General features: G+C 36.6%; 1 long non-coding RNA gene and 1 pseudogene across 2 annotated transcripts; both read left to right on the top strand.

Annotated features, from left to right (window-relative positions):
* The first annotated feature begins 923 nt into the window (after nucleotides 1-923).
* LOC137728334 (uncharacterized) lies at nucleotides 924-5,051 on the top strand (annotated as a pseudogene).
* Nucleotides 5,052-19,034: 13,983 nt separating this feature from the next.
* Nucleotides 19,035-23,761, top strand: LOC137730002 (uncharacterized). 2 transcript variants are annotated; one of them, XR_011068074.1, is made up of 5 exons: nucleotides 19,035-19,168; nucleotides 20,125-20,197; nucleotides 20,302-20,438; nucleotides 21,026-23,426; nucleotides 23,542-23,761. It is a non-coding gene; the product is annotated as an uncharacterized lncRNA (long non-coding RNA). The 2 variants fall into 2 exon arrangements; XR_011068073.1 differs by having other exon boundaries at nucleotides 20,302-20,458.
* The last annotated feature ends 764 nt before the right edge of the window (nucleotides 23,762-24,525 follow it).

Genomic DNA, 24,525 nt, shown 5'->3' with positions numbered 1-24,525 from the left:
ATAAAAAAATTTAACAAATTGTAAAAAATGAATAAAAATCTGAAAAAAAATTTGAAATTTTTTTAAAAAAATTGTTTTTACTTTTTTATAAATATCTTCTCATTATAATCTACCTTACACCACAATTTCATATTTTCTCAACTACTTTCAACCACATTCCTATATTTCTCTCAAAGTTTCAATCCAATTTTTTTTCAACAAAATGACTACTGATGCATGTACAAATTGGACACTTCTTGAAGATATTGCGTTGTGTACTAGCTAGGTTGAAGTTACTCATAGTTTGCTTACGGGTAATGAGATGCAGTTGCGAGAAATATGGAGTCTTATTCATACCAATTATCTTGAGAAAATGGGTGGGAAAAGAACCAAAGAATCGATGTCCAGTCATTGGAAATTACTTAGCCAATCGTTTAGTACATGGAGAGACACCTTGGCACAAGTCAGTAATAATATTTGAAGTGGGGAAAATTACGCAGATCAGGTAACAATATATTATTTATTTGTTTGTACTATACCCAAATTTACATTATAATTATTTGTTTGTATTATTTATTTGTTACCTACTTTCATTATAATTATTTCTTATCCCGCATTGTGTAGCAACTTCAAGCACAAGCTTGGTATGGTTCGAAAACCAAAACCAAAAATAAATCATTCAACCGGTGGGAATGTTGGAATATTGTCAAAGATTTTCCTAAATTCAAAGTTGTGCATGTTGGTCCAGAAGTTTTCATGAACAACACCTCTCTACACTCTACACCTGATCATGACACGCATGTTCATAAAGATGAAGCAAAAGAAGTGCTCGAAACGCCCCCCCTGAATAAGCGTCGGGATCGACTCGTTATCCAATTAGGCCTTAAGGTAAGAAGGCTTCAAAGAGAAAAGGGAGTGCTTCGAAGAATGATTATGCAAAGTATATGGAACAACTTGCTCGCCAAGGTGAATTGACTTTGGCGTGGGAAATGGTGAAATTTGAGGCTGATAAGGATAGACATGAGGCAAATGTTGCAGCTGTTGAGAGAGCATTTCAAGCTAAGGAGAGAGAAATAGAGCTATTTAGGCAAGAAAGGGAACAAGTTAGAGAAAAAAAAGAATGGTTCAACGAGATCGTGACATTATGAACACGCCTTTCGAAGGGAAGTCTCCAAATTCTAAATATTTTTGAAAGTCGGAGAAAGCGGAACTGGTGCGAATGAGGCATGCAAGAGAAGCGAGAGCAAGAGGAGATGGTCCTAGCACGACAAGAGAAGGATCATCCTAGCACCACAAATTGGGTTGTAATTTCTTATTTATTGAATAGAGTACTTTATATTGTTTCCAATTTATTGATTTTAGTACTTTATTTAATTTGGTAATTTATTTATACTAAGAGAATCTTTATTCAAAAGACATTTAAACACACCAAATAAAATTATATAAACATACCAAATAACAAAAAACTCACTAAATGAACTAAAAGAAACACACCAAAAAAATTAAATAAACACACCAAAAAAAAAAAAAAAAAAAAACACACTAAATGAACTTAAGTATCTTAAGCTTGTTTCAATTCCCACTGGTGCTTTATCAAATCAATTTGCTGGGCATTGTGCATATATGGCCTTTGAAGTGCAGTATATCGTTGAATGATCAATTCATTGTAACTCCATCCCTTTCTAATGGCTCATGTTGCACGGGTTCTTCGGTGGCGTCATGAGCACAATATATATGTGTTCTTAAATTGTTCATCGTGTCTGGCTCATATTCATCAACGACATCATAATTGTACTCATCTTCCACAATCATGTTGTGAAGAATGATGCATGTCATCATGATGGATTGAAGTGACTCTACATCAAACAATCTGGCAGCACCCTTGACGATCGCCCAACGAGCTTAGAGGATACCAAAACAACACTCCACATCCTTCATGCACCCCTCTTGACAGCTTGCAAAGTATTTTTCCTTTGCACTACGCGGGCGTGGCACTATTTTGACAAATGTTGACCACCTTGGGTAAATGCTGTCTACTAGGTAGTATGGCCCGTTGTACATACGTCTGTTGATGCAGTACGTGACTTTTGGTGCCTTTCCTTGTAGGACATCGTTGAACACTGGGGATTGGACAAGGACGTTGAGGTCATTTTGAGCTCTCGGAACCCCGAAAAAGGCATGCCAAATCCAAGTATCAAAAGATGCCACCTCCTCCAAAATGATACTTTTTGCTCATTTTTTGTCCCCATAAGCACCTTGCCATGCACTTGGACAATTTTTCCACGTCCAGTGCATACAATTGATGCTTCCAATCATCCTAGGAAAACCTCGCATCTCGCCCTTCTTCAAAAGCCTTTGCAAGTCCATGTCAGTAGGTTTTCGGAGGTACTTTATGGTGTACATAGATTTGATTGCTTCGCAAAACCTCATCAGGGACTCAAGAATGGTTGATTTCCCCATCCTCGCTATTTCATCCACTTGGTCTGTAGATGCTTTATATGCAAGCATCCGCAAGGCAGCAATATTTTTTGCTGTGGAATGAGACCCATATCACCAAAAGCATCATTCTTTTGCACAAAGTAAGAATCATGGATGCAAACAGCAATCATGATTTTGTTGAACAATGTCGTTCCATTCCAAAATGACATCTAAAGTACGTATCAAGGAATGCATTATTACGGACAAAATAATCATCCAAGAGTTCCGTACCTTGTCGTTGCCTACTTTTATCAAGGTTTCTAGAATGGCTGGGCCTGCAGATCTAACCCATAGCTTGGATGACTCGATGGGAATATGAGGCTCTTGCCATTCTTGCTTCGTCATCTCTCATTCTACGCTCCTCATCCTCTTCTCTCTCATTTTGGGCCACCTGGAGATTAAACATTCCTTCTGATTGGTTAAACAATTCTTCCTCTTGCTGATCGATTTCCACATCATTCTTGAGGAAGAAGAAGACATTGTAAGAAAAAAGCAGAAACTATGAATAATGATAGAGATTTTGGTGAAGAAGGAAGCATAAACTATGAATAATGATAAAGATCTTGAGAAAATTGGTGAGATTTGTAAGGATAGATAGTGGATTATATGGAGGATTAAGAAAGGATTAAGTTGTAGATAATGCCACGTGGCATGCCGTCATTCGTTAAAAATCTGATGGAAATTTATCCTTAAATATTGTAAACAGATTATGACACATGGCACGACGTGATTGGTTAATAATCTTATCGGAAATCCATCACCAATAATTGTATTTTAGGATAATGACAAGTGGCGCAATGAGTACGATTAAAAATCTTATCAGAAATCCATCACCAATAATTGTCTTTTCGGATTTTATGACAAGTGGCGTAACGAGAACGATTAAAAATCTTATCCAAAATTACAAATAAAATTATTTTGTATTATTTTATAACTTTTCGGATAATGGCACGTGGCGCAATGAGAACGATTAAAAATCTTACCCGAAATTACAAATAAAATTATTTTGTATTATTTTATAAATAAAAAAAATACTAATATTTTATTGCCTATTGCTAGGGCTATTGAAGTGCAACGGTGGAGATGCAAAAAGCGATTACTGTTCATCAAGGGCATTTACTATTCACTAGGTGGATATCATAGTGTATTGCCTGAGAGGGGTTCCTAAGCTGGAACTGCTCTTATGAAAATGAAAACAGAACGAAATCGCACTAAAGCTAAGGCGTCACCCGTAAGTGGCGCACTGTGTGGTCCGAGCACAGTGAAAAGTGAGTAAGGGTCGCTATATCTCCATCGGTGCCTGGATGCAGTGTTAAATGAGTAAAGGGGCCATAGAAACTTATTTTTGAACGACTCCACTCAAAGTTGTTTGGAAGCATATGCTCTTATCAACTTTACATAGGACACACAAAAGAAGTACTTTGATCTTATTAGATGGGGGAGGGTGAAGAAGCTAGGACAAGAGGGTAAGTACAAGAGAGTAGAATGCGTTTAGGAACGTGGAATATAGGAACCTTAACGGGAAAATTTATGGAAGTAGTGGAAGTTATGGTGAGGAGAAAGATAAGTATTATGTGCCTACAAGAAACTAAGTGGGTTGGTCTTAAGGCAAAGGATTCGGGCACAAATAGAATGAGAAATGGTGTTGGCATCATCGTGGACAAGACCTTGACATAAGATGTTGTAGATGTCAAGAAGGTAGGAGATATAATTATGGCAATCAAGATTGTAATAGGACAAGAACTCATCAATGTGATTAGTGCGTACGCACCTCAAGTAAGGTTGGATATGAGTTTGAAGGAGAAATTTTGGGAAGATCTTGGAGACTTGGTGCAAGGAATTGCTCAGACGGACAAGGTATTTATAGGAGGAGATTTAAATGGACATGTGGGCAAGGAGACAGGCAACTATGAAGGTTTTCATGGTGGCCATGGTTTTGGGGAGAGAAACAAGGATGGGGAAGCCATCTTGGATTTTGCAATGGCATATGATCTCTTCTTAGCCAACACTTTCTTTAAGAAGAGAGAAGAACATGTGATCACTTACAAGAGTGGGTCGTCAAAAACAGAAATAGATTTTCTTCTAATAGGAAGGGGAATCGTATAACTTATAAGGATTGCAAAGTTATACCAGGAGAGAGCTTGGCTAATCAACATCATTTGTTGGTGATGGATGTACATGAGAGAAAAAAGAACAAGACCTTGAAGTGCCCAAGGACTAGATGGTGGAATTTAACAAGAGAAAAACAAGCCATTTTCAAAGAGAAAGTAATCACCTAATGCATGTGGGATAGAGAGGGGGAAGCTAGACAAATGTGGGATTCCATGGCTAGTTGTATTCGAAAAGTAGCAAAAAAGGTATTAGGAGAGTCCAAGGGCTTTGCTCCACACCAAAAAGAATTTGTATGGTGGAATGAGGAGGTACAAACAAAGGTTAAGGCTAATAAGGATTGTTGTAAAGCCTTATACAAGGATAGGACCGATGAAAATGGTAAAATGTATAGAATAGCGAAGCAGGAGGCTAAGAAAGCTATGAGAGAAGCTAAGCTAGCGGCTTGTGATGATATGTATAAGCGACTAAATACCAAAGAATGAGAGTTGGATATCTACAAACTTGCTAGAGTAAGGGAAAAGAAGACAAGGGAACTAAACCAAGTGAGGTGCATCAAGGATGAGAATGGAAACGTTCTTGCTACAGAGAACTCGGTCAAAGACAGATGGAGAGGTTATTTTCATAAACTTTTCAATGAAGGACATGAAATTAGTACTTCTTTGGGAGAGTTGAGTAACTCAGAAGAGTGTAGAAACTACTCTTTTTACCAGTGCATTAGGAAGGAAGAAGTGGTTGTAGCTTTGAAAAAGATAAAGCATAGAAAAACAGTGGGCCCAAATGCTATACCGATCAAAGTGTGGAAAGTCTTGGGAGAGACGAGTATAACATGCCTCACAGACCTTTTCAATAGGATTTTGAAAATGAAAAAGATGCCAAATGAGTGGTGAAAGAGCACTTTGGTGCCTATCTACAAGAATAAGGGCGACGTACAAAATTGCATGAGCTATAAAGGTATTAAGCTAATGAGTCATACAATGAAGTTCTGGGAGAGAGTTGTTAAGCATAAATTAAGGCAAGAGACACGGGTCTCAGACAACCAATTCGGGTTCATGCCAGGGCGCTCAACCATGGAGGCAATTTATCTCTTACGAAGATTGATGGAAAGATATAGAAATATGAAAAAGGATTTACACATGGTCTTTATAGATTTGGAAAAACGATATGATAGGGTCCCAAGAGACATTCTTTAGAGGATTTTAGAGAAGAAAAGAGTATGAGTAGCATATATCCAAGCTATAAAGGATATGTACGATGGAGCAAAGACTGCCATAAGAACTCATGAAGGACAAACTGAAAGCTTCTCCATAACTGTACGATTACATCAAGGCTCATCTTTAAGTCTTTACCTTTTTGCATTGGTAATGGATGAGTTAATGGGACATATTCAAGATGATATTCCTTGGTGTATACTTTTCACAGACGATATAGTGTTGATAGATGAAACTCAGGAAGAGGGTAAATGCGAAGCTTAACCTTTGGAGAAAAGTGTTGGAATCTAAAGGTCTTTGCCTAAGTCGATCAAAGACATAATATATTGAGTGCAAGTTCAGTGCAAATGGAGGCCCAAATGAGTTAAGGATGATGATCGAAGACCAGAAAGTACTAAAGAGCGACCGTTTTCGTTACCTAGGATCTATTTTGCAAAAGAACGGAGAATTAGATGGAGACCTCAACCATAGAATACAAGTTGGATGGATGAAGTGGAAGAGTGCATATGGCGTGTTGTGTGACCGTCATATGCCACTAAAGCTCAAGGAAAAATTTTATAGGATGACAATAAGGTTGGCGATGCTGTATGGCACGAATGTTGGGCGGTGAAGCATTGACTCGTACATAAAATGGGTGCAGCGGAGATGAGGATGCTTCGTTGGATGCGTGTGCTCGTTGGATGTGTGGGCACACGAGAAATGATAAGATTAGGAATGAGGATATCCGAGGTAAAGTAGGAGTAGCCGAAATTAAAGGAAAGATGAAAGAAAATCGGTTATCGTGGTTTGGACATGTGCAACGAAGGTCTTCTGACGCTCTGATTAGAAGATGCGACTACGGGACAGAGTTCCAGGGCCAAAGGGGGTAGAGGAAGACCTAGGAAGACTTTGGAAGAGACTCTAAGAAAAGACTTAGAGTACTTGGATCTAACGGAGGACATGACACAGAACCGAGCATAATATCGTTCTAGGATTCATATAGCCGACCCCACTTAGTGGGAAAAGGCTTTGTTGTTGTTGTTGCTTGATCGCCATCTAGGTTTAGATTAAGTTGATTTGATGCAAGTTAGAGTAGATGCCATACTTAATTTGGGTTTAGCTTCTTGCAATTGATACCATAAACACCTATTTGTGGATGTCATGCAATTAGGGTTTGTGTGATTTTCTAACGATTTCATAGCTTAATGGGTTCTTACTTGTTTTAATCCATCTATATGTCATAAAAGGTTAACATGTAAGGATACTTTTGATGCAACCAGATGTCATGGCTATTGAATAATTTAGGGAAAATCGATCATCAATATTGGAGAATTACTTAAGTATAACATATTAAGGGAATTAAGTAGAATTGGTTACAGTGAATTCGGATGCCTTAGGTCTTGCTTTCTTATGCTTTCAATTTATTATATTCATGCATTTTATTTTCAAGCTTTATTTAGTTTTTAGTTAAATTCAAATCATTTCTCTTTTTTGTTAAAGCATTTCAATTTTATTTTGTTTCAATTTAATTGACGAATCGCGATGAAAAGTGGCTACATATGAAATTGGAAATGGCCCAGAAAAAGGGATGCCAAAGAATTGTGGAGAACTGACTAGAAAGGGATTGGTAGGAAAGGGAAAACGCAGCAGAAAATCACAAAGGAAAAACAGAACGAACAGAGAACAAACTGCCACCGACCCCAGCCGGAGCTAGGATCGGCAACAATGAAAAATGACGAAATTGCAAACACTCACACGAGACGGTAAGAAGGCTCTCAGTAGAGAGAAAGGAAAGGAAAGTTTCCCTTTGCTGTTGGGTCGAGAGAAAGTGACCCTCTCCTTACTTTGTTACATTGTAGCTATGTAGTTACGTACATTAATTTTTCAGTGTCTTCTGAATTGTTTGAATACCATTCGATATTGTCTTCTTAAATTTTTGAAAAGTAAAATTTGAGCCAAGACATAGTGAAATTATTGACACTCTTCACGCAGCCAAACTCGGAGATGATAAGAGCCGAGACTCGGAGAGGATAAGAGCCGAGACCCGGAGAGAGCACTGATTATACTAGAGTTGTTATTGGACCATGCCAGTACTGATGCCACTCTGATCTTTCACTATATGCCAAGTACGAGTCTTTGTAACGCAAACAAGTGTTACGTCTCTGTGCATTGCATGCATGAACGTGTTTCTTCTTGATTGGCCTGATTTCATCACTCACTCTCTCACTCTCTCTCTCTCTCTCTCTCTCCCCCTAGAAAACCAATCCAAATCGTCTAAATACAATCCAGACATCCCTTCTTTATGAGAAGTCCAAGCCATAGCCATATTATTTCAGAGTTTGTGTGCCCACATTCTTCAAATCTTTTACTTTTGAGCCTTTTTCTTAAGATCTATCCTTGAATTATTCTTTCTTGGGGTTTCAAGAACAATCTTGATCTTTCGACATCCAGTTCTATTGATGCAATAACAATGCCGGCTGATGAGAATAAGGAGCCCAAACCCATCCCTCTTTGGTATGTTATTATTATTATTTTTTGTTCTGTAATATATTTTGATGGGAATTCTCATCTATCTCAATTCAACTGCTATATCTTGTGTCACTTTTTCGAAGTTGCAACTTTGTAAAATTGGAAGCCATAAATAAATTTTCAAGTTGGGTGTTATTACCCAATCTGTAAGGATTGCCTTAGCTACTATATTAACTTCTGGCCTTCTGGACATACTGAATTCGAAGAAATATAAGGTGCTGAGGTGTTTTCAGTCTGACTGATTGTTATGGGTTTAGGCAAAAACTTTCAAGAATTTAGAGATTGGTATATATAAGCTTGAATCAGGTTATAGCACTAATTTGGTAAAACAAGAACTTTTAGATGGTTCATGATTTCATCAGAGATTGGATTATTTCCTCTTTAGGATCCCAATTGTAATTTTCAATTAATCTGTTTTGCTAATGCAGTTTGTCTATTGATCAAGCCCTTTCAACCACTTGTATTGCTTTGTTTCTATCTTTTTAGTTAATTTGTTCGATAATGTTTGTATCCCAAGCATCCTTACTTTGAGAATGCATGCATCAACTTGGGACACATTGTTTTTTTCCCGATGAAAAAGCTTCATATTCGGGTTTCTTTGCTTCTACTATATGTTGATTAATACTACAAAGCTGTGCAACAGTCTAACAGTAACGTATATGCTTCTTGTCCTTGTAATGGATACTCCCAATCCCCCCTGTGTATGGTTTACTATTACCAGGCTTGATAAAGTGAAGGGTACTCTACCTCGTGGAGAAGATGAATTAACCAAGGCTATACAAAAGAACATTGGAAGGAAGAATACGACCGAAAGCAAACCAACTAAAAATGCCAGTAGTTCCAAGAATACTTGCATATGCGCTCCAACAAATCACGAGGGCTCGTTTAGGTGCCACCTCCATCGAACAAGCTTGGTAGCACAAAATACAAACAAGTCAAACTTGAATGCTAAGAATGGTCATCATGATGTGGTTGAAAAACACGCAAGGCTATCAAGATTCGGCAGGGCTGCCTCTGCAAGAACTTGCCATGGAAACCTTTCTTTTGTTGGAGCATAAGCATGGCAGCTGGATCAAGCATTCAAGGTTGCTGCAATATGAAAGAAGAAAAAGCTCGAAAATATCTAAGTGTTGTTCTTAGCTAAGTTTATATATGTGTAATGAATAGTCAAGATTATATCATCTCAATGGTGTATAACTTGACACCTGTCCAGTTTGTTATATGTTAAGTGAATCCATGTGAGTTGCACGTAATCATAGTCACGATGCTTTGGTGGGTTGGCAACGGCTATTTAGTTGGTTTGTAGCCGAGTCTCATGGATCGAATCCAACGTAGGTTCAAGGAGCAACATACTCCTTCTTCCCCAAAAGTTCATCTCTGATATTCAGTCTTTGAATACATTTCAATTACTTGTTGAATTGATTACAAATACATAGAGAAATTTAGCTCAAAAGTAGCTCAAACACTAACATGGCCTCAGAGCCGGGTTGGATTTGAATATGGGAGTGAATTGTAAGTGTTCATCTGGGTTTTCAACGAAGAACTTAGAAGCATAAAAATGGTTGGATCTAGCATCGATCTTCGTACACCAGTATTCACGGGAGTCAATTATGAATTTTGGCGTATCAGAATGAAAACAATATTCAAGTCTCACAATATGTGGAGCTTTGTTGAAGATGGCTTCACATTATCGAAGAAATGGAAGGAGCCGAGAAGCAAATTCTTATTGATCAGGATCTCATCTCTAGAGATGCAAAGGCGTTTGGATTGATACAAAGAGCTATGAGTGATGAGATATTTCCCAAAATCGCAAATCAAGAGACTGCAAAGGATGCTTGGGATGTTCTTAAGCAAGAATTCAAGGGTGATGCTCAGGTTATGGCTGTGAAATTACAAGATATTCGCTGTAATTTTGAATATGCTAGGATAAGAAATAATGAATATCTCTATGATTATCTAGCTAGATTATATAGTCTTGTGAATAAGATGAAGATGTTTGGTGAAACCTTGCCAAACAAGAGACTAGTTGAGAAAATGTTAATTAGTCTAACTCCTGCAGATGATAATATTGTTTCTGTCATTGAGTGAACTAAGAAATTGGATGAGATTGATCTAAATGAGGTTGTTGCAACTCTGAAAGGATTTAAGCAGAGGTTGAAAAGGCATACTGAAGATGAGGAAGTGAGTGATAAGGCATTTAGCAGTCTTAGTATTCAAAACAAAAGTTGATCATAGATTTGAGCAGAGGTTGAAAAGGCATATTGAAGATGAGGAAGTGAGTGATAAAGAAAGGTGATTTTAAGGCTAATGATAGGCCTCAATATGCTGCCGAACCCTAGTTTAATAAGGAGAACACAAAAGAGGCATGTAAAATCTGTGGGAATATACACTATGGTAAATGCAAATTCAAGGGGAAGGTTCTGCACTAAAAGTAAGTAATGAGGGAAAGGTTCTAAAAAGCGCTAGGCGCTAGTTGGGTGGCAGGCAAAGGCGTAGCGCCTAGGTAGGGGTCTAGGCGGATTTAGGTAAATTTATTGTATATCGTGTAATTAAGTAGAGATTACATAAAGTACATGTATCCAACAAGTTTACAATTTGAAAACACATTAACCATGTAATCAATATGAGTGTTTTTGGAAAACACATCTATCTAACAAGGCAACAAGTATCCATCAAGCTTACAATCAAAATGAATGTTCTTGGATAATACCTGTATGCAATAAGCATCCAACAAGCTTCCAATTTAAAAGCACATTGTCATTGAGCATATAATCATTGTCATTAAGCATATAATCAAAATAAGAGTTCTTGGATAATACATGTATCCAACAAGTATCCAACAAACTTACAAATTAAAAGCACAAGCATATAATCAAAATGAGTGTTCTTGGATAATACATGTATCCAACAAGTTCACAATTTAAAGTTTAAACACACATAAAATGCAAAATGGAAGGGATAAGGATATAAGATACTTGCAAAGTTTTAAAGCTAGGCCTCAATCTTTTCTTCTCCATATCCTTCCAAGACCCTCTTCGTGTCGGACTCAAACTCAATTTCTTCTTCATCATCTCTTCTTCCATGTCCTCATCCGATACAAAATCTTCTTCATGAAGCTCTCTTACTTCAACATTTCTAGAACTCCTCCTAGGCTCTAGGGAACTATCCACCTCTAATTGCTTTCCATCCATTCCCGAACCAAGCTCAATTTCTGCATCAACACCCTCCACAATCCATCCTTGCATCATACTAACTTCACTAGCAAGTAGTATATCCACTTTCTTCTTTTTCTCTCTTTTCTTCTTGTTAATGATCCTCGCATTGAATTGGACATAGACCAAATTATTCAACCTTGTAGTATCTATTCTATTCCTTTTCTTTGTATGTATCCCCTCAAAAGTGCTCCAATTTCTCTCACACCCGGATGAACTTGTAGTCAATGAGAGAATTTTGATAGCAATTCTTTGAAAATTAGGCACACCATTACCATAAGTAGACCACCATGAAGCTAAAAAAGTACAAAGTACACAATTTGAATTAGACCAGTAAAGAAAAAGCAATTAGAATTAGACTAGTAAAGAAAAACAATTAGAATTACTCAATTAGAATCATACCCGGATCATAGTTGTCATCATCCTCAACGCATCCAATCTTTGCTGAATGTCTTCCAAATCCACCCTTTTTTTTCTTGTACTTCGGCATCTCTATATTAATAACTCAGTTTTGGACTTTAAAGTCATCGAGGAAGAACTTCTCAGCACAAGTAAACTGGCGTCAATGACAAATAAATCATGTTGAATGCTTTGATCTTTCAAGAAGTAATAAGGATTCAAGAAGTAGGCCATCAAATGTGATGGACCATCAAGCCGATCATGAGTTTTTCCATTAATAATTTGTATGATTGGTCTATAATGGGTTTCATTATTTTTCAATGCCTCTTTGATCTCATTCCTCGCTTTTTGTAGCTCCCCGTACAAAAACCCCATTGATGGCTTTTTATGCCCATCCATAAGTCAAACAACCTTAAACAACGGTTCAAACATTCTCAAGCAAAGTGAGACCCCATTCCAAAAATGTGTACTCACCATTGTAGCATATGCCGTTTTCCCCTTTGTACTCTTGAAATGTTTGCATTGTTCTCATTCATCACTAGCAACCATAATCCTCAAGTCTTTTTTCTTATCAACCAAGCTTTGCAAAGTTTGGAAAGAAGTTGCAAATCTTGTGACTCCGGGCCTCACTATGTCTCTTTTCTTTGTATACTTTCTCATCAATGCTAATGTTTTATGATAAGCATAAATGAAGATAGTAAAATCCTTTGACTTTTCAATCACTCCTTTGAACCTAGGTAGGTTACCAATTCCTAAAGCGTAAGGTTCAATGTGTGAGTGGCACAAGATGTCCATAACATGTGTGGCCTCTTTTCCATCATCTTGGTTGTTACCTCCATATTGTTAGCATTGTCGGTTACCACTTGAACAATATTTTGTGGACCAACTTCTTTGATACACTTGTCAACATATTCAAAGATTTATTCCCTAGTGTGCTTCACTAGAGCATTCCTTGGAAGAAAGAAATATTATGCCTTCTTTGCAATTCACACACAAATTCATTATACTTCTTTTTTTTTTGGTTGCTCGAAGCATCGGTCATAATTGAGCAACCATTCAAAGCCCATTCTTCTTCATGCTTCTTAAGAGACTGTTTTACCCTCTTCAACTCTTCTTTAAATAAAGGCTATCTCAAATCATATTAACTTGGAGGTTGGTATCCCAGGCCAAATTGACCAACCCCTTCCACAAAGCGTTTAAAGCTGTCATTATCAATGGCATGAGAAGGAATACCAGCTTCATAGACCCATTGAGCCAACTATTGATCAACCTGATGTGTTCTATCCTTCCAAATTGTATCATGGAGATTTTGTTGTCACTTACTCTTGCTTCCATCATTTGATTTTGAAGAACCAGGATTGATGGAGGATGCAAACCTATCAATAGGCCCAAGAGTTTGCGACATTTCCCTTGACCCAACAACTTCAATATCTTCATCTTCTTCAATATATGGAAGTTGAACCTCTTCCCTCACTTCCTCATAGTGCTTGTTTCTTTCTTTCTTCTTCTTTTTTGCTTTTTCTAATGTGGCTTTACATTTTGCTTTATCTTCATTTGAAGACTTTGTGTATCCAGCTACATTGCCCTTGACATGGACTATATGTTGTTTCATTCTATAAATGCCACCACTGAGTATTCTTTTACACAACTTACATTACACCTTATCCGAGTTTGAAGGATTCGCCAACACCCCATATTCCCATCCCACATCATCTGAAGCATGCTTTAATGGATTATTTGATTGGGTGGACGACATTGGATTAGATGCTCTAGATAATACAGTGTCCACCATATAAAAATAAAATTCTATTATCAAATTCACTACAAAGTTACAAACAACTGAACAAGATTATCAAACGACAAATGTACAGATACTTCATTAGTTCATCAACTACACAAATACTTCAAATTCAATAGTTCAAACATTCCATTTTCAAATTTTCAAATGCATAGATATGATTTATGAGATACTTCTATTCAGTACCTACTTGAGCACTACCTATAAAAATCATACCATTTGCATTATTGCATATCAATTCATGAGCTTGTATGTTATGCAAGTCAAAAGAAACTGCAAGTCTGCACCTAAGACTAGTAAATCTAATCCAATAGATACCATTATTTCCTCTTCTGTTGTATATAGGTCATTCATAGTTAAGCACAAAGGTCCTAAACTGGTAAATTAAGCCCCTTTCTTGTAAAACTCAAAACCCCACAAACCTTTACTTTGGATTAAGTAAATTTAGTTCCATACACTTATACATAACCATTCAGACATAGAGAATATATTAGCATTGAAATCAATATGGTCATTATTTCTAAATCCCAACTGAATGCTTCAACGGTTCAACCCCATCATGTGAAATACATTGGTAATAAGATTTGTTTCGTTTCTACACATTCGTATCTCAGTTTTTGTAAATTCTTTTTCATAACAATTAGCCTTATTGCTGATGGTATACTAACATATATGCTTCATTCAACCCCATAATTCAATCACATGGACTCATAGTGTAATGAAAAAATTATAGAAGACTTGTTGCACTACCAAAACAAATATGAAAAGCCAATCTCCCAGATTACATAATCTTGCATAAAAAATACGAAAAACCAATCTCCCAAATTCATTTCGGCATCTCGATTCCTTGTAGAGACTCAATATTATATATCAAATTATCAATGCAGAGCAGCAAATCATTGCAATTGGCATCAATTAGAGTTTCGAATAAAATATTGGAAATGCTAAACTGCAACTGCAAGAGGTGGACCGTGGAAATCTGGAGAGGCGAGATGATTTGCCCAGTAAATAAGTCAAGAGATGATGCCTAGCAAAGGATTTGAGATGGCTGACAACACGAGATAGATGCAGAACTGAAGAAACTTCAAATGTTTTAATTAGGTTAACAGGGGATTGGACATAAGAACCTTTAAGTTAGTTTATTTAAACTTTAAATTAGAATTTAAAAATAAAAAAAATAAAAAAAACTGTTTAGCCGCCTAGCTTCTAGCCGATTTTTCTGAATGCCTTGCCCAAAATCAGGGCAGGGCTCCACCTCCCAGCACCTAAGCAAATTTTTTGAACAATGAAGTCTGAGGGTGATGCTTGGGAATGGCACAAAAGAAAATGGTGTTGGGTCTACCAAAACTCAAAAAGTCATCTAGTGTCTGTGAATGGTGCATTGCAGGAAAGCAACATATAGATGTTTTCAGTAAAGATCTGAATTGGAAAGCAAGCAAGCCTCTGGAATTAATTCATTCATATGTTTGTGGACCAATGCAAGTCACAATATTTGGAGGAAACATACACTTCTTTACTTTCATTGATGATGCAACCATAATGTGTTAGGTATATCTTCTGAATCACAAATCAGAAGTGTTCAAAGTGTTCAAGAAATTCAAAGCCATGGTTAAATTGCAGAATAGCTACAAAATTCTAAAGTTAAGAAGTGACAGAGGTAGAGAGTACAACACTCATGAGTTTACTCAATCATGTGAAGATTTAGGGCTTAAGAAATAGTTGACAGTGGCTTATTCCCTATAACAAAATGATGTTGTTGAGAGGAAGAACAGAACCATTGTTGAAATGGCTAAAAGTATGCTTCATGACAAGCATTTACCTTATGAGTTCTGGAGAGAAGCTGTTAACACAGCTGTGTATTTACTTAATAGGTGTCCAACCAAGGCTATGAAACACAAAACTCCATTTGAAGCTTTTAGTGGCAGGAAGCTAGGTATTCAACATTTAAAGGGGTTTGGGTGTATCTGTTATGGTCACATACTTAGACAATTAAGGCAGAAACTTGATGAATCCTCTATGAAATGTATACAGAACCATTGTTGAAATGGCTAAAAGTATGCTTTATGACAAGCATTTACCCTATGAGTTTTGGAGAGAAGCTATTAACACAGCTGTGTATTTACTTAATAGGTGTCCAACCAAGGCTGTGGAACACAAAACTCCATTTGAAGCTTTCAGTGGCATGAAGCTAGGTATTCAACATTTAAAGGGGTTTGGGTGTATCTATTATGGTCACATACTTAGACAATTAAGACAGAAACTTGATGAATCCTCTATGAAATGTATCTTTGTTGGATATGGGAATATGGAGAAAGGATACATGATCTACAACTTGAGTACCAAGAAGATTTTTCTGTCAATGAGTGTTGTATTTAATGAGAAGGGTACTTGGTGTTGGAATGCAGAAAATTGTGATCAGTTATCATCTCAATCTACCTAAGATTGATCAGAACATTCAGCTAGAATGGAGCAAGTATGTATCACATGAATTCACTAATTCTCAAATTGAGAGTGGTGTGTCTAGTACTGCTAAAGCTACACCAGTTAAATAGAGATCACTAAGTGAAATTTATGCTAGATGCAAAGTAAGCATAATTGAACCAGAGAATTTCACTGATGCTGCCATTAATGTAGCTTGGAAGAAAGCAATGGATTCTGAAATTGAGATAATAGAGAAAAACAAGACCTGGGAATTGGTTGATAAACCATCAGGCAAACCTATTGTTGTAGTGAAGTGGATATACAAGACCAATTTGAATCTGGATGGGACAATTCAGAAGCACAAGGCAAGACTTGTTGCCAAGGGTTATACACAGAAGCCTGGTATTAATTTTCAATGAAACATTTGCTCATGTTGCAAGATTGGATACCATTATGACTCTTATTGCCTTAGCAGCTCAAAAGAAGTGGAAGCTATTTCAATTTGATGTGAAATCAGTTTTTCTTAATAGAGTGTTGCAAGAGGAAGTTTACATTGATCGACTTAAGGGATTTATAGTGCAGGGTGCAGAAGACAAAGTCTATAAACTGAAGAATGCCTTGTATGGGTTAAAGCAAGCCTCAAGTGCATGGTATGAAGGAATTGATACTCATTTGCACAATTGTGGATTCACCAGAAGTCCAAGTGAGGCAACCTTATGTATAAAGTCAATGGGAGAAAGTGAAAGCATCATTGTCTCTATCTATGTAGATGACATTATCTACGTATGTAGTAGCACTAAGTTGTTAGAAGAGTTTAAGTTTGACATGATGAACATATATGAAATGATAAATTTGGGTCTATTATATCATTTTCTTAGCATGAGAATATTACAATCTGAATCTGGGATCTTCATTAATTAAAGAAAATATGCAGTTAGTTTGCTGTAGAAATTTGGATTAAAGGACTGTAAACTTGTTAGCACTCTATTGGTGGTGAGTGACAAGCTTAAGAAAGAGGATGAATGTGAGAAAACAGATGAGAGTGTATATAGGCAATTGGTTAGGAGTCTATTGTACTTAACTGCAACAAGACCAGACATTATGTTTGCAGCTAGCCTATTTGCTAGATTCATGCATGTACCATCAAAGAAGCATTTGGGAGCAATAAAGAGGGTTTTCATATATATATATACAAGGCATATTAGACTATGGGATTGAGTATGAGAAATGCAAAGAATCAATTCACAAGCGATTGTGACAGTGATTGGAGTAAGGATGAAACTGATATGAAAAACACATCTGGATATGCTTTCTCTTCTAGAAATGGGGTTTTCTCGTGGGCCTCAGTTAAACAACATAGTGTTGCTCTATCAACAACTGAAGCTGAGTACATAAGTGCAACTGAAGCAACCACTCAAGCTGTGTGGTTGAGGTTTGTGCTTTAAGATTTTGGTGAAAAATAAACTGAAGCTACTTCTATCTACTATGACAATACATCTGCCATTGCTATGACAAGAAATCATGTGTTCCATCAAAGAAAAAGAAACATTGGAAGAAGATATCATTACATTCAATAAGCATTGCAGTCAAATATCATCAAGCTAATCTATTGCAAGTCTGAAGATTAGCTTGCAAACATTTTCACCAAGGCTCTACCAAAAGATCGATTCTACATACTCAGAGAGAAGCTTAGAGTTAAACCAGCTACCAGCTTAAAATGGAGTGTTGGAGCATAAGCATGGCAGCTAGATCAATCATTCAAGGTTGCTGCAATATGAAAGAAGAAGAAGCTCGAAAATGACTAAGTGTTGTTCTTAGCTAAGTTTATATATGTGTAATAAACGGTTAAAATTATATCATCTCAACGGTGTATAACTTGACACATGTCCAGTTTGTTATATGTTAAGTAAATCCATGTGAGTTGCACATGAACATAGTTACGAAGCTTTGGTGGGTTGGCAACGACTATTTAGCTGGTTTGTAGCCGAGTTTCATGGATCGAATCCAACGTAGATTTGAGAAGCAACATACTCTTCTTCCCTAAAAGTTCATCTCTGATATTCAATCTTTGAATACATTTTAATTACTTGTTGAATTGATTACAAATACATGGAGAAATTTAGCTCAAAAGTAGCTCAAACATTAACATCTTTCACAATGGATGAGCAAGACAATTAATTAGTGATGTAGTTTTTTTATCCTTTAGTGGTACTTTGTAGATGACAAAAGTTTTGGAAATGTTTTGCAAATAGTCTTTCATGCTTGTTATTTTCTTCTTCTTATGATTAGTTAATAGAGTTTGAACTGAAAGGAATAATCTTAAAGGCGTCCATCGGAAAAAGTAGTAATTTTGGTTTAACTGAATGGACTAATCTCAAAGAATTCCATCAGAAAAAGTTGTAACTTTGGTCGACAATCTCTGAATGGAAGAACAATTATAGTTTTCATTATTCTGTTCTCCTCTTAATTTTAGTAAAATTGTTAATATTATTTTCAAATTTGTTATGATAATTGTTCATCATCCAGAAGATGAATTAGGAGGTGTAGAAGAGAAATCATGGAGATCGACAAACAGGAAAGAAGTTCAAAAATTTCATCAAACAAGTTGTCTCTATATTAGGGGTGGGCAAACGGGTAAAAGAACCACGGGCCGGGGCGGGTAATGTAGGTTTGGGGCGGGTACGGGCCGGGTCCTATTTTTTTTGGGAACAAACGGGGCGGGCCGAGCCAAGCCATGGTTATTTACGGGACGGGCCTGTTTCTAAGCCTAAGAAAAAGGGGGCCCCGTACCGATCAGTTTCTAATTATAATCAACAGTCGAGATTGAATGATAATCTATCATCCAATCTGAACTGTTAATTTGTAACCTAGGTTTCCAAATCAGTTTTAGTTTTAGTCTCACTCTCACGCCCACCTCTTCACCGTCACTCCCTTGACTCCGATGACATCCCAGAGAATGGTCATCACCGCCGCCACGACCAACACAATGGCACCACCACCACCCATCCAGTCATCCTTTGACCTCGATGACATCCGTTACTTCGCCGACTATTGTAAGTCTACTGTCTACTTCTCCGAATTTTATTTTTGTTGATACGGCGGATCAGTAGTATGAATAATAGGATTGATTAGAGAACTGCGTGCGTTTTTCAGATTTGGGTAGAACAAACACACTCAATCAGATTTTTCATTTGGTCCAAGCAACTTCTCCTTACTGTTCTTTTCTTGGGTGTCAAAGAATATAAGCATTTGATTATAGTGTAGGCGGATTTCTGAACGGTTGTTTGAGCTTCTGATTTAGTTTTTTGATCAAATGAAGTTGTGCATTCATGTTTATGATTTTCTAGTTTGTGCGAAAATGAAGCTTTCTTAACTAGAGCAAATATTTGTTCCTTAATTTGTTGGAGGATGACTTACCTTTACAAGTTTCAAGAACTCATGAACCAAAAAGTGAATGAATATATTTTTTTGTTTGTTTTTATTTTATAGAAGTGAACCTCTAATTTGGAAGTGAAGAAGCTTAGAGATACAGAAAACCAAAACGTTACGAACTAGATTTGAGTACCGTCGGACAAAAGTAAATCTCGTTCTGTATGAATTTTGTAATTTTTTTCATACATATAATGGATCATTACAGTTTTATTTTTTAAGGGATTTTGAAAATTGTGTTGGATTGGACCTATAGTAGTTTGCATTCAGAGCTACTTTTTTGTTGTTTGACTGTTGATTGATTTATATGATTTCAATGTCTTGCTAGTTTAGTCACGTGTATTTGCTCATATACGTGAGTAGTAACTTATATTATGGAGCTTTTGCTGCAATATGTTTAGATTAGCAAATACCTAACTAATTAGTATCTGTCAATAAATTGGAGACTCAAGTTCTTACTTGACACGGTCGGTAATGCTTTAATTGGTATAGGAATGTTTGATATTACAAATAATGTACTTGGTAGATAGCCAATGCTAAATTGGATATATGTCTTAATAATTTCTATTTATCTTTGCAGGTGTTGGTAAGAGTTGCCTTCTTTTGCGTTTCTTAGATAGTTCCTTCACAACTAGTTTCATAACAACCATTGGGTATGTATTCCCTAGCCTTAGAGTTAATTGTATCTGTCATTTGTATTCATATGATATGCTTTGAGTGCGGGAGTTCATGTTTGAATCTCGATATTTCATACTAGAATGCTACCAAAATGCGGGTTGAGGAATTGCCAAATTGGCTTCTCTTGTCAAAGACAATCTTACTTGCAAGCATCTTATTCTCTCAATGGAAGAGTCCTTGGTGGACTTCCTTCAGAGTGATACCATTACCAAGCATGTAACACAAACTTCTAAGTGGTATTAGCATTGCCATTTCTTATGAGATTAATTTTAGAGTAAAATATTAAAATTATATGGAGCAAGATTGATGCAAATCTTTGTTTGTGGTATCTCTAATCAAATCCATTGCTTCCCACAACTAGTATTCTATACCTACTTGCTCATCATTCTGCCTCTGCATTAATTTTTTTTGTATTTTAGTTTCTGCATTAAGTAACATCATGCAAATAATATAAAATGTTGGTTGCAGCTGACTTGTTTGTTTTCAAAACTACAAGTCTTTAATTATGCTTAATTCCTTTGTCATTAGCGTATGAAGTGCTTTCGTCATAGGTTAGCTTTAAAATATGTACAAATATTATATCCTAAATAAGTTGTGGACTAAAATGATGCAGTTTTGAATCTGTGCTCTCCCTATTTTTTGAAATATCTACAAGTAAAGTGTGGCACTGAATTATAAATAGAACTATATATGGATGTATCATTATGGTGGTAAAAAGAAGTGTTAAATAACATGATATATGTCATCTATTTTTCTTTCTTTATTTGATTAATGAATATACTTCCATTATTTAATTTTTACAGATTTCTTTCTACATTATGTCTCAAAGTCAAAGTGCCCCTAGTACTAATGTAGCATCATCTATGGCCACATCACCATGTCCTCCTCAACCACCAACACAAGCACAACCCACACAGTCAAAATAATCAATGCCTCCCCCAAAACCCTCCTCCTCCAGAAAAAGAAAAACACCACCTATTCCAAAGACAAAACAACCAACTATATTAGCTTCACTAGAGAGAACTTTTTCTGAGAGATCTTGGGTTTGGGATCATGTCACTAAGTGTACCATCTCGGAAATACAAGAAGTAGAAAGGGATGGAAAGAAAGAGATTGAAGATGTACAAGTATTGAAGGCTAAGTGTAACCATTGTAACGCCCTTTTTGCATGTGATACTAGTGGGGGTGGAACTAGTACTTACATTAAACATATCAATAAACATTGCAAGTCATATAAACCAATTGATGAATTGCAAAAGGTTCTAGGCAGTTCTGGACCTTCTGGGGACGTTAAAAACATGTTTGTTGCTAAAGGGTGGAGCCAAGAAGAGGCAGTGGAAGGTATTGTTGAGTATATTGTGATCGACGAGGTAGCTTTTAGTTGTGTAGAGAGTGAGGGGTTTAGGCGGATGATGTGCAAAGTTTAGCCTAAACATGCATGTTCTATCTTAGAGAAATATTGTGAGGAATTTATTCACTATGTATGATACCATGAAAGATTAGTTAAAAAATGAGATATACAAGCATAGAGTGAGCTTGACAACTGATACATGGACAAGTGTGCAAAATTTGAACTACATGGTGCTAACTGTTCATTTTGTGGATGATGAATGGAATATGCACAAAAGGTTTCTAAACTTTTGTGTGATTTCAAGTCATGAAGGCAAAGAAATAGGGAAGCTGATTGAGCAATGTTTGGTTGAGTGGGAGATTGAAAAGGTGATGTGTATCTCAGTTGACAATGCATCGGCTAATAAGGTGGCAATTGAGTATGTTGTTCATAAAATGCAAAAATGGCCTAATAGTCAAATGATTATGAATGACAACTTTATGCATGTGAGGTGCTTACCTCATATTATCAACTTGGTAGTGAAAGATGGGTTGAAAGGATTGGATACAAGTGTGGATGCTCTTTGAAATGCCGTGCAGTTTGTGAGATCAAGTCCTCGAATGTTTAGTTATTTCAAGAAATGTGTGGAGAATGAGAAGTTGGATAGTAGGGGTCTAGTTGTTATGGATGTGCCTACTAGGTGGAATAGCACATACATGATGCTAGAATCTTGCTTGAAGTTTAAAAAAGCATTTGAAAGGATGTCCGAAGATGATGAAGCCAATATATACTCCACCTATTTCAGTGAAAATGTGCTTAATGATGAAGGAGAAGAAGTGGCAAGTAAAGGGAGGGTTGGACCACCTAAGGAGGAAGATTGGGATGGTGCAGAAGTGTTTGTGGAAATTTTGAAGGTCTTCTATCTTATAACCTTGAAAGTTAGTTCAAGTATGTATCCCGCATCTAATACAGCTATTCATGATGTCATTGCTGTGGAAAACGAGATTGAAAAGCTTTTTTTGCCTGAATATATGCAAACTGGAAGAATTGTAGAGTTGGTGCTACGTGATATGGCATTCAACATGAAAGTCAAATATCGAAAATATTTTGATTCAATTGAGTCCCTTAATCAAATATTTGTAGTTGCCTTTGTCTTAGACCCAAGGTTCAAATTGAGGCACTACATGCACTTGTGTAGAAAGCAATTACAACTTCCTGAAGAAGAGATTAAACAGAAAAGTAACGAAGTGAAGACATTGTTGAAGGTGATGTGTGATGAATATGCTTACCAAGCTTTCGGTTCACAAACACAACAAAAGGGTAGAGAAGATTTAGTTCTTGACACTTCTTGTTCAAGGGTAAAATAATCATCTTCTAGTGTGCCAACAAAAAATCCAACGATATTTAGTCAAATCATGGATGATTGGGAGAAGGAACTAGAAGACACCAATGATATTGCACTTGCACATGAGGTGGATAGGTATCTCCTTGACACTGTAGAGAAAGCACAACATGGTTCATAATTTAACGTTTTGAAATGGTGGAAGTTGAAAGGGAGGAGCACATATCCCACACTTGCTTTGATAGCAAAAGATGTCTTGCCAATTCAAGTGTTAACAGTTGCTAGTGAGAGTGAATTTAGTGGAGGAAATAGAGTAATTGACCCTTTTAGATCATCTCTCCTTCCTCAAACAGTGGAGTCATTGATATGCCTTCAAAACTGGTTAAGAAGTGAACCAATTAGCAACATTGAGTATGAAGCAAGTCCGGCGGAGCTTGAATTTTATCAAGAGTGTGAAGAAGGTATCTCACCAAGTGTTCCTGAAATTGAAGCTCCTCAAACAACTTGAACGAATAAAGGAAAAGGAATTGCGGTAATATTTTAAACTCAAATGAACAAACTTTAAATTTCAATGATTCAATTTCAATGAGGATAATATGATGTTGGACGTTAAAAATGTCATGTTTATATTCTATTTTTGCTTACAGATTCAATGAGGATTGTTGTTGGAACTTGGGCGTTGGATATGGTTTTGGATGTTAATTTGGAATTTATTACGGATGTCATGTTTATGTTGTTTTGGATTATTTGATTTTTGGACTTTGGAATTTGGATGTCTTGGACTTTCGACTATTTTGTATGTTGATTTGATTTTTAGATGTTGGACAATGTAATATTGTTATTTTGGATGTATTATTAATCTATTAACTTGGATGTTGGACTTTGTGTTTACATTGGATGTGAATAATGGTGAATTTGTGCAAAATCTGCATAAATGCAGCCTGTGACTCTGTGCAGTTGCATTTTGTAATCAGTTTGCAATCTGTGAAAATTTTATTATTATTTTTTTTTCAAACAAACAAACAAAAAAAAGGACCCGTGGACCCGGCCCGAACCGGCCTGTTTCAACCGGGCCTGGTAAGGTCCGGTTCCTATATTAGAAAATGTAATCCCCGGCCTGGCCCGGCCCGTGCCCACCCCTACTCTATATAAATTTACAAAGCTTATATTGCTAATAAAGAGCATTCATATCTTGCAAAACGTCATTTGATAGAGACAGTTGTCTTACCGTCACGTCCTTGCACACCAAGTGATGACGAATATTGGACAAGGATGGTTTTAGAGAAAGATCTAGAGGATATAGCTTATTGCAATTAATGGGCGATATTGTGTTGTGAACTATGGTGGAATCAATGAGGGACTTGTTAGGGGTTTTTAGTTTTTACTTGCCAAGAAAGATACCAACCACTCTCTTGGTTTAAGGATTTCAAGGCGTCATTAAGTGAGGGTAATTGGTTGTTAGACTCTGATGTTAAAACAACTACGTTTAGGGTTTTCAAGGCGTCAATGAGTGAGGGCAATTGACAGTTAAACTCGGAGATAAAGAACTTGGGGAATAGGACACTATTTTTGCGTGATTATATATAGTCCATTCTCTATTAAGGGATCCCTCTGCTCTGGATGCAAGGCTA

The sequence above is a fragment of the Pyrus communis genome, chromosome 3 (genome assembly GCF_963583255.1).
Source record: "Pyrus communis chromosome 3, drPyrComm1.1, whole genome shotgun sequence".
Taxonomy (NCBI): Eukaryota; Viridiplantae; Streptophyta; class Magnoliopsida; order Rosales; family Rosaceae; genus Pyrus; species Pyrus communis.
This window is presented reverse-complemented; position numbering and strand designations above follow the sequence as displayed.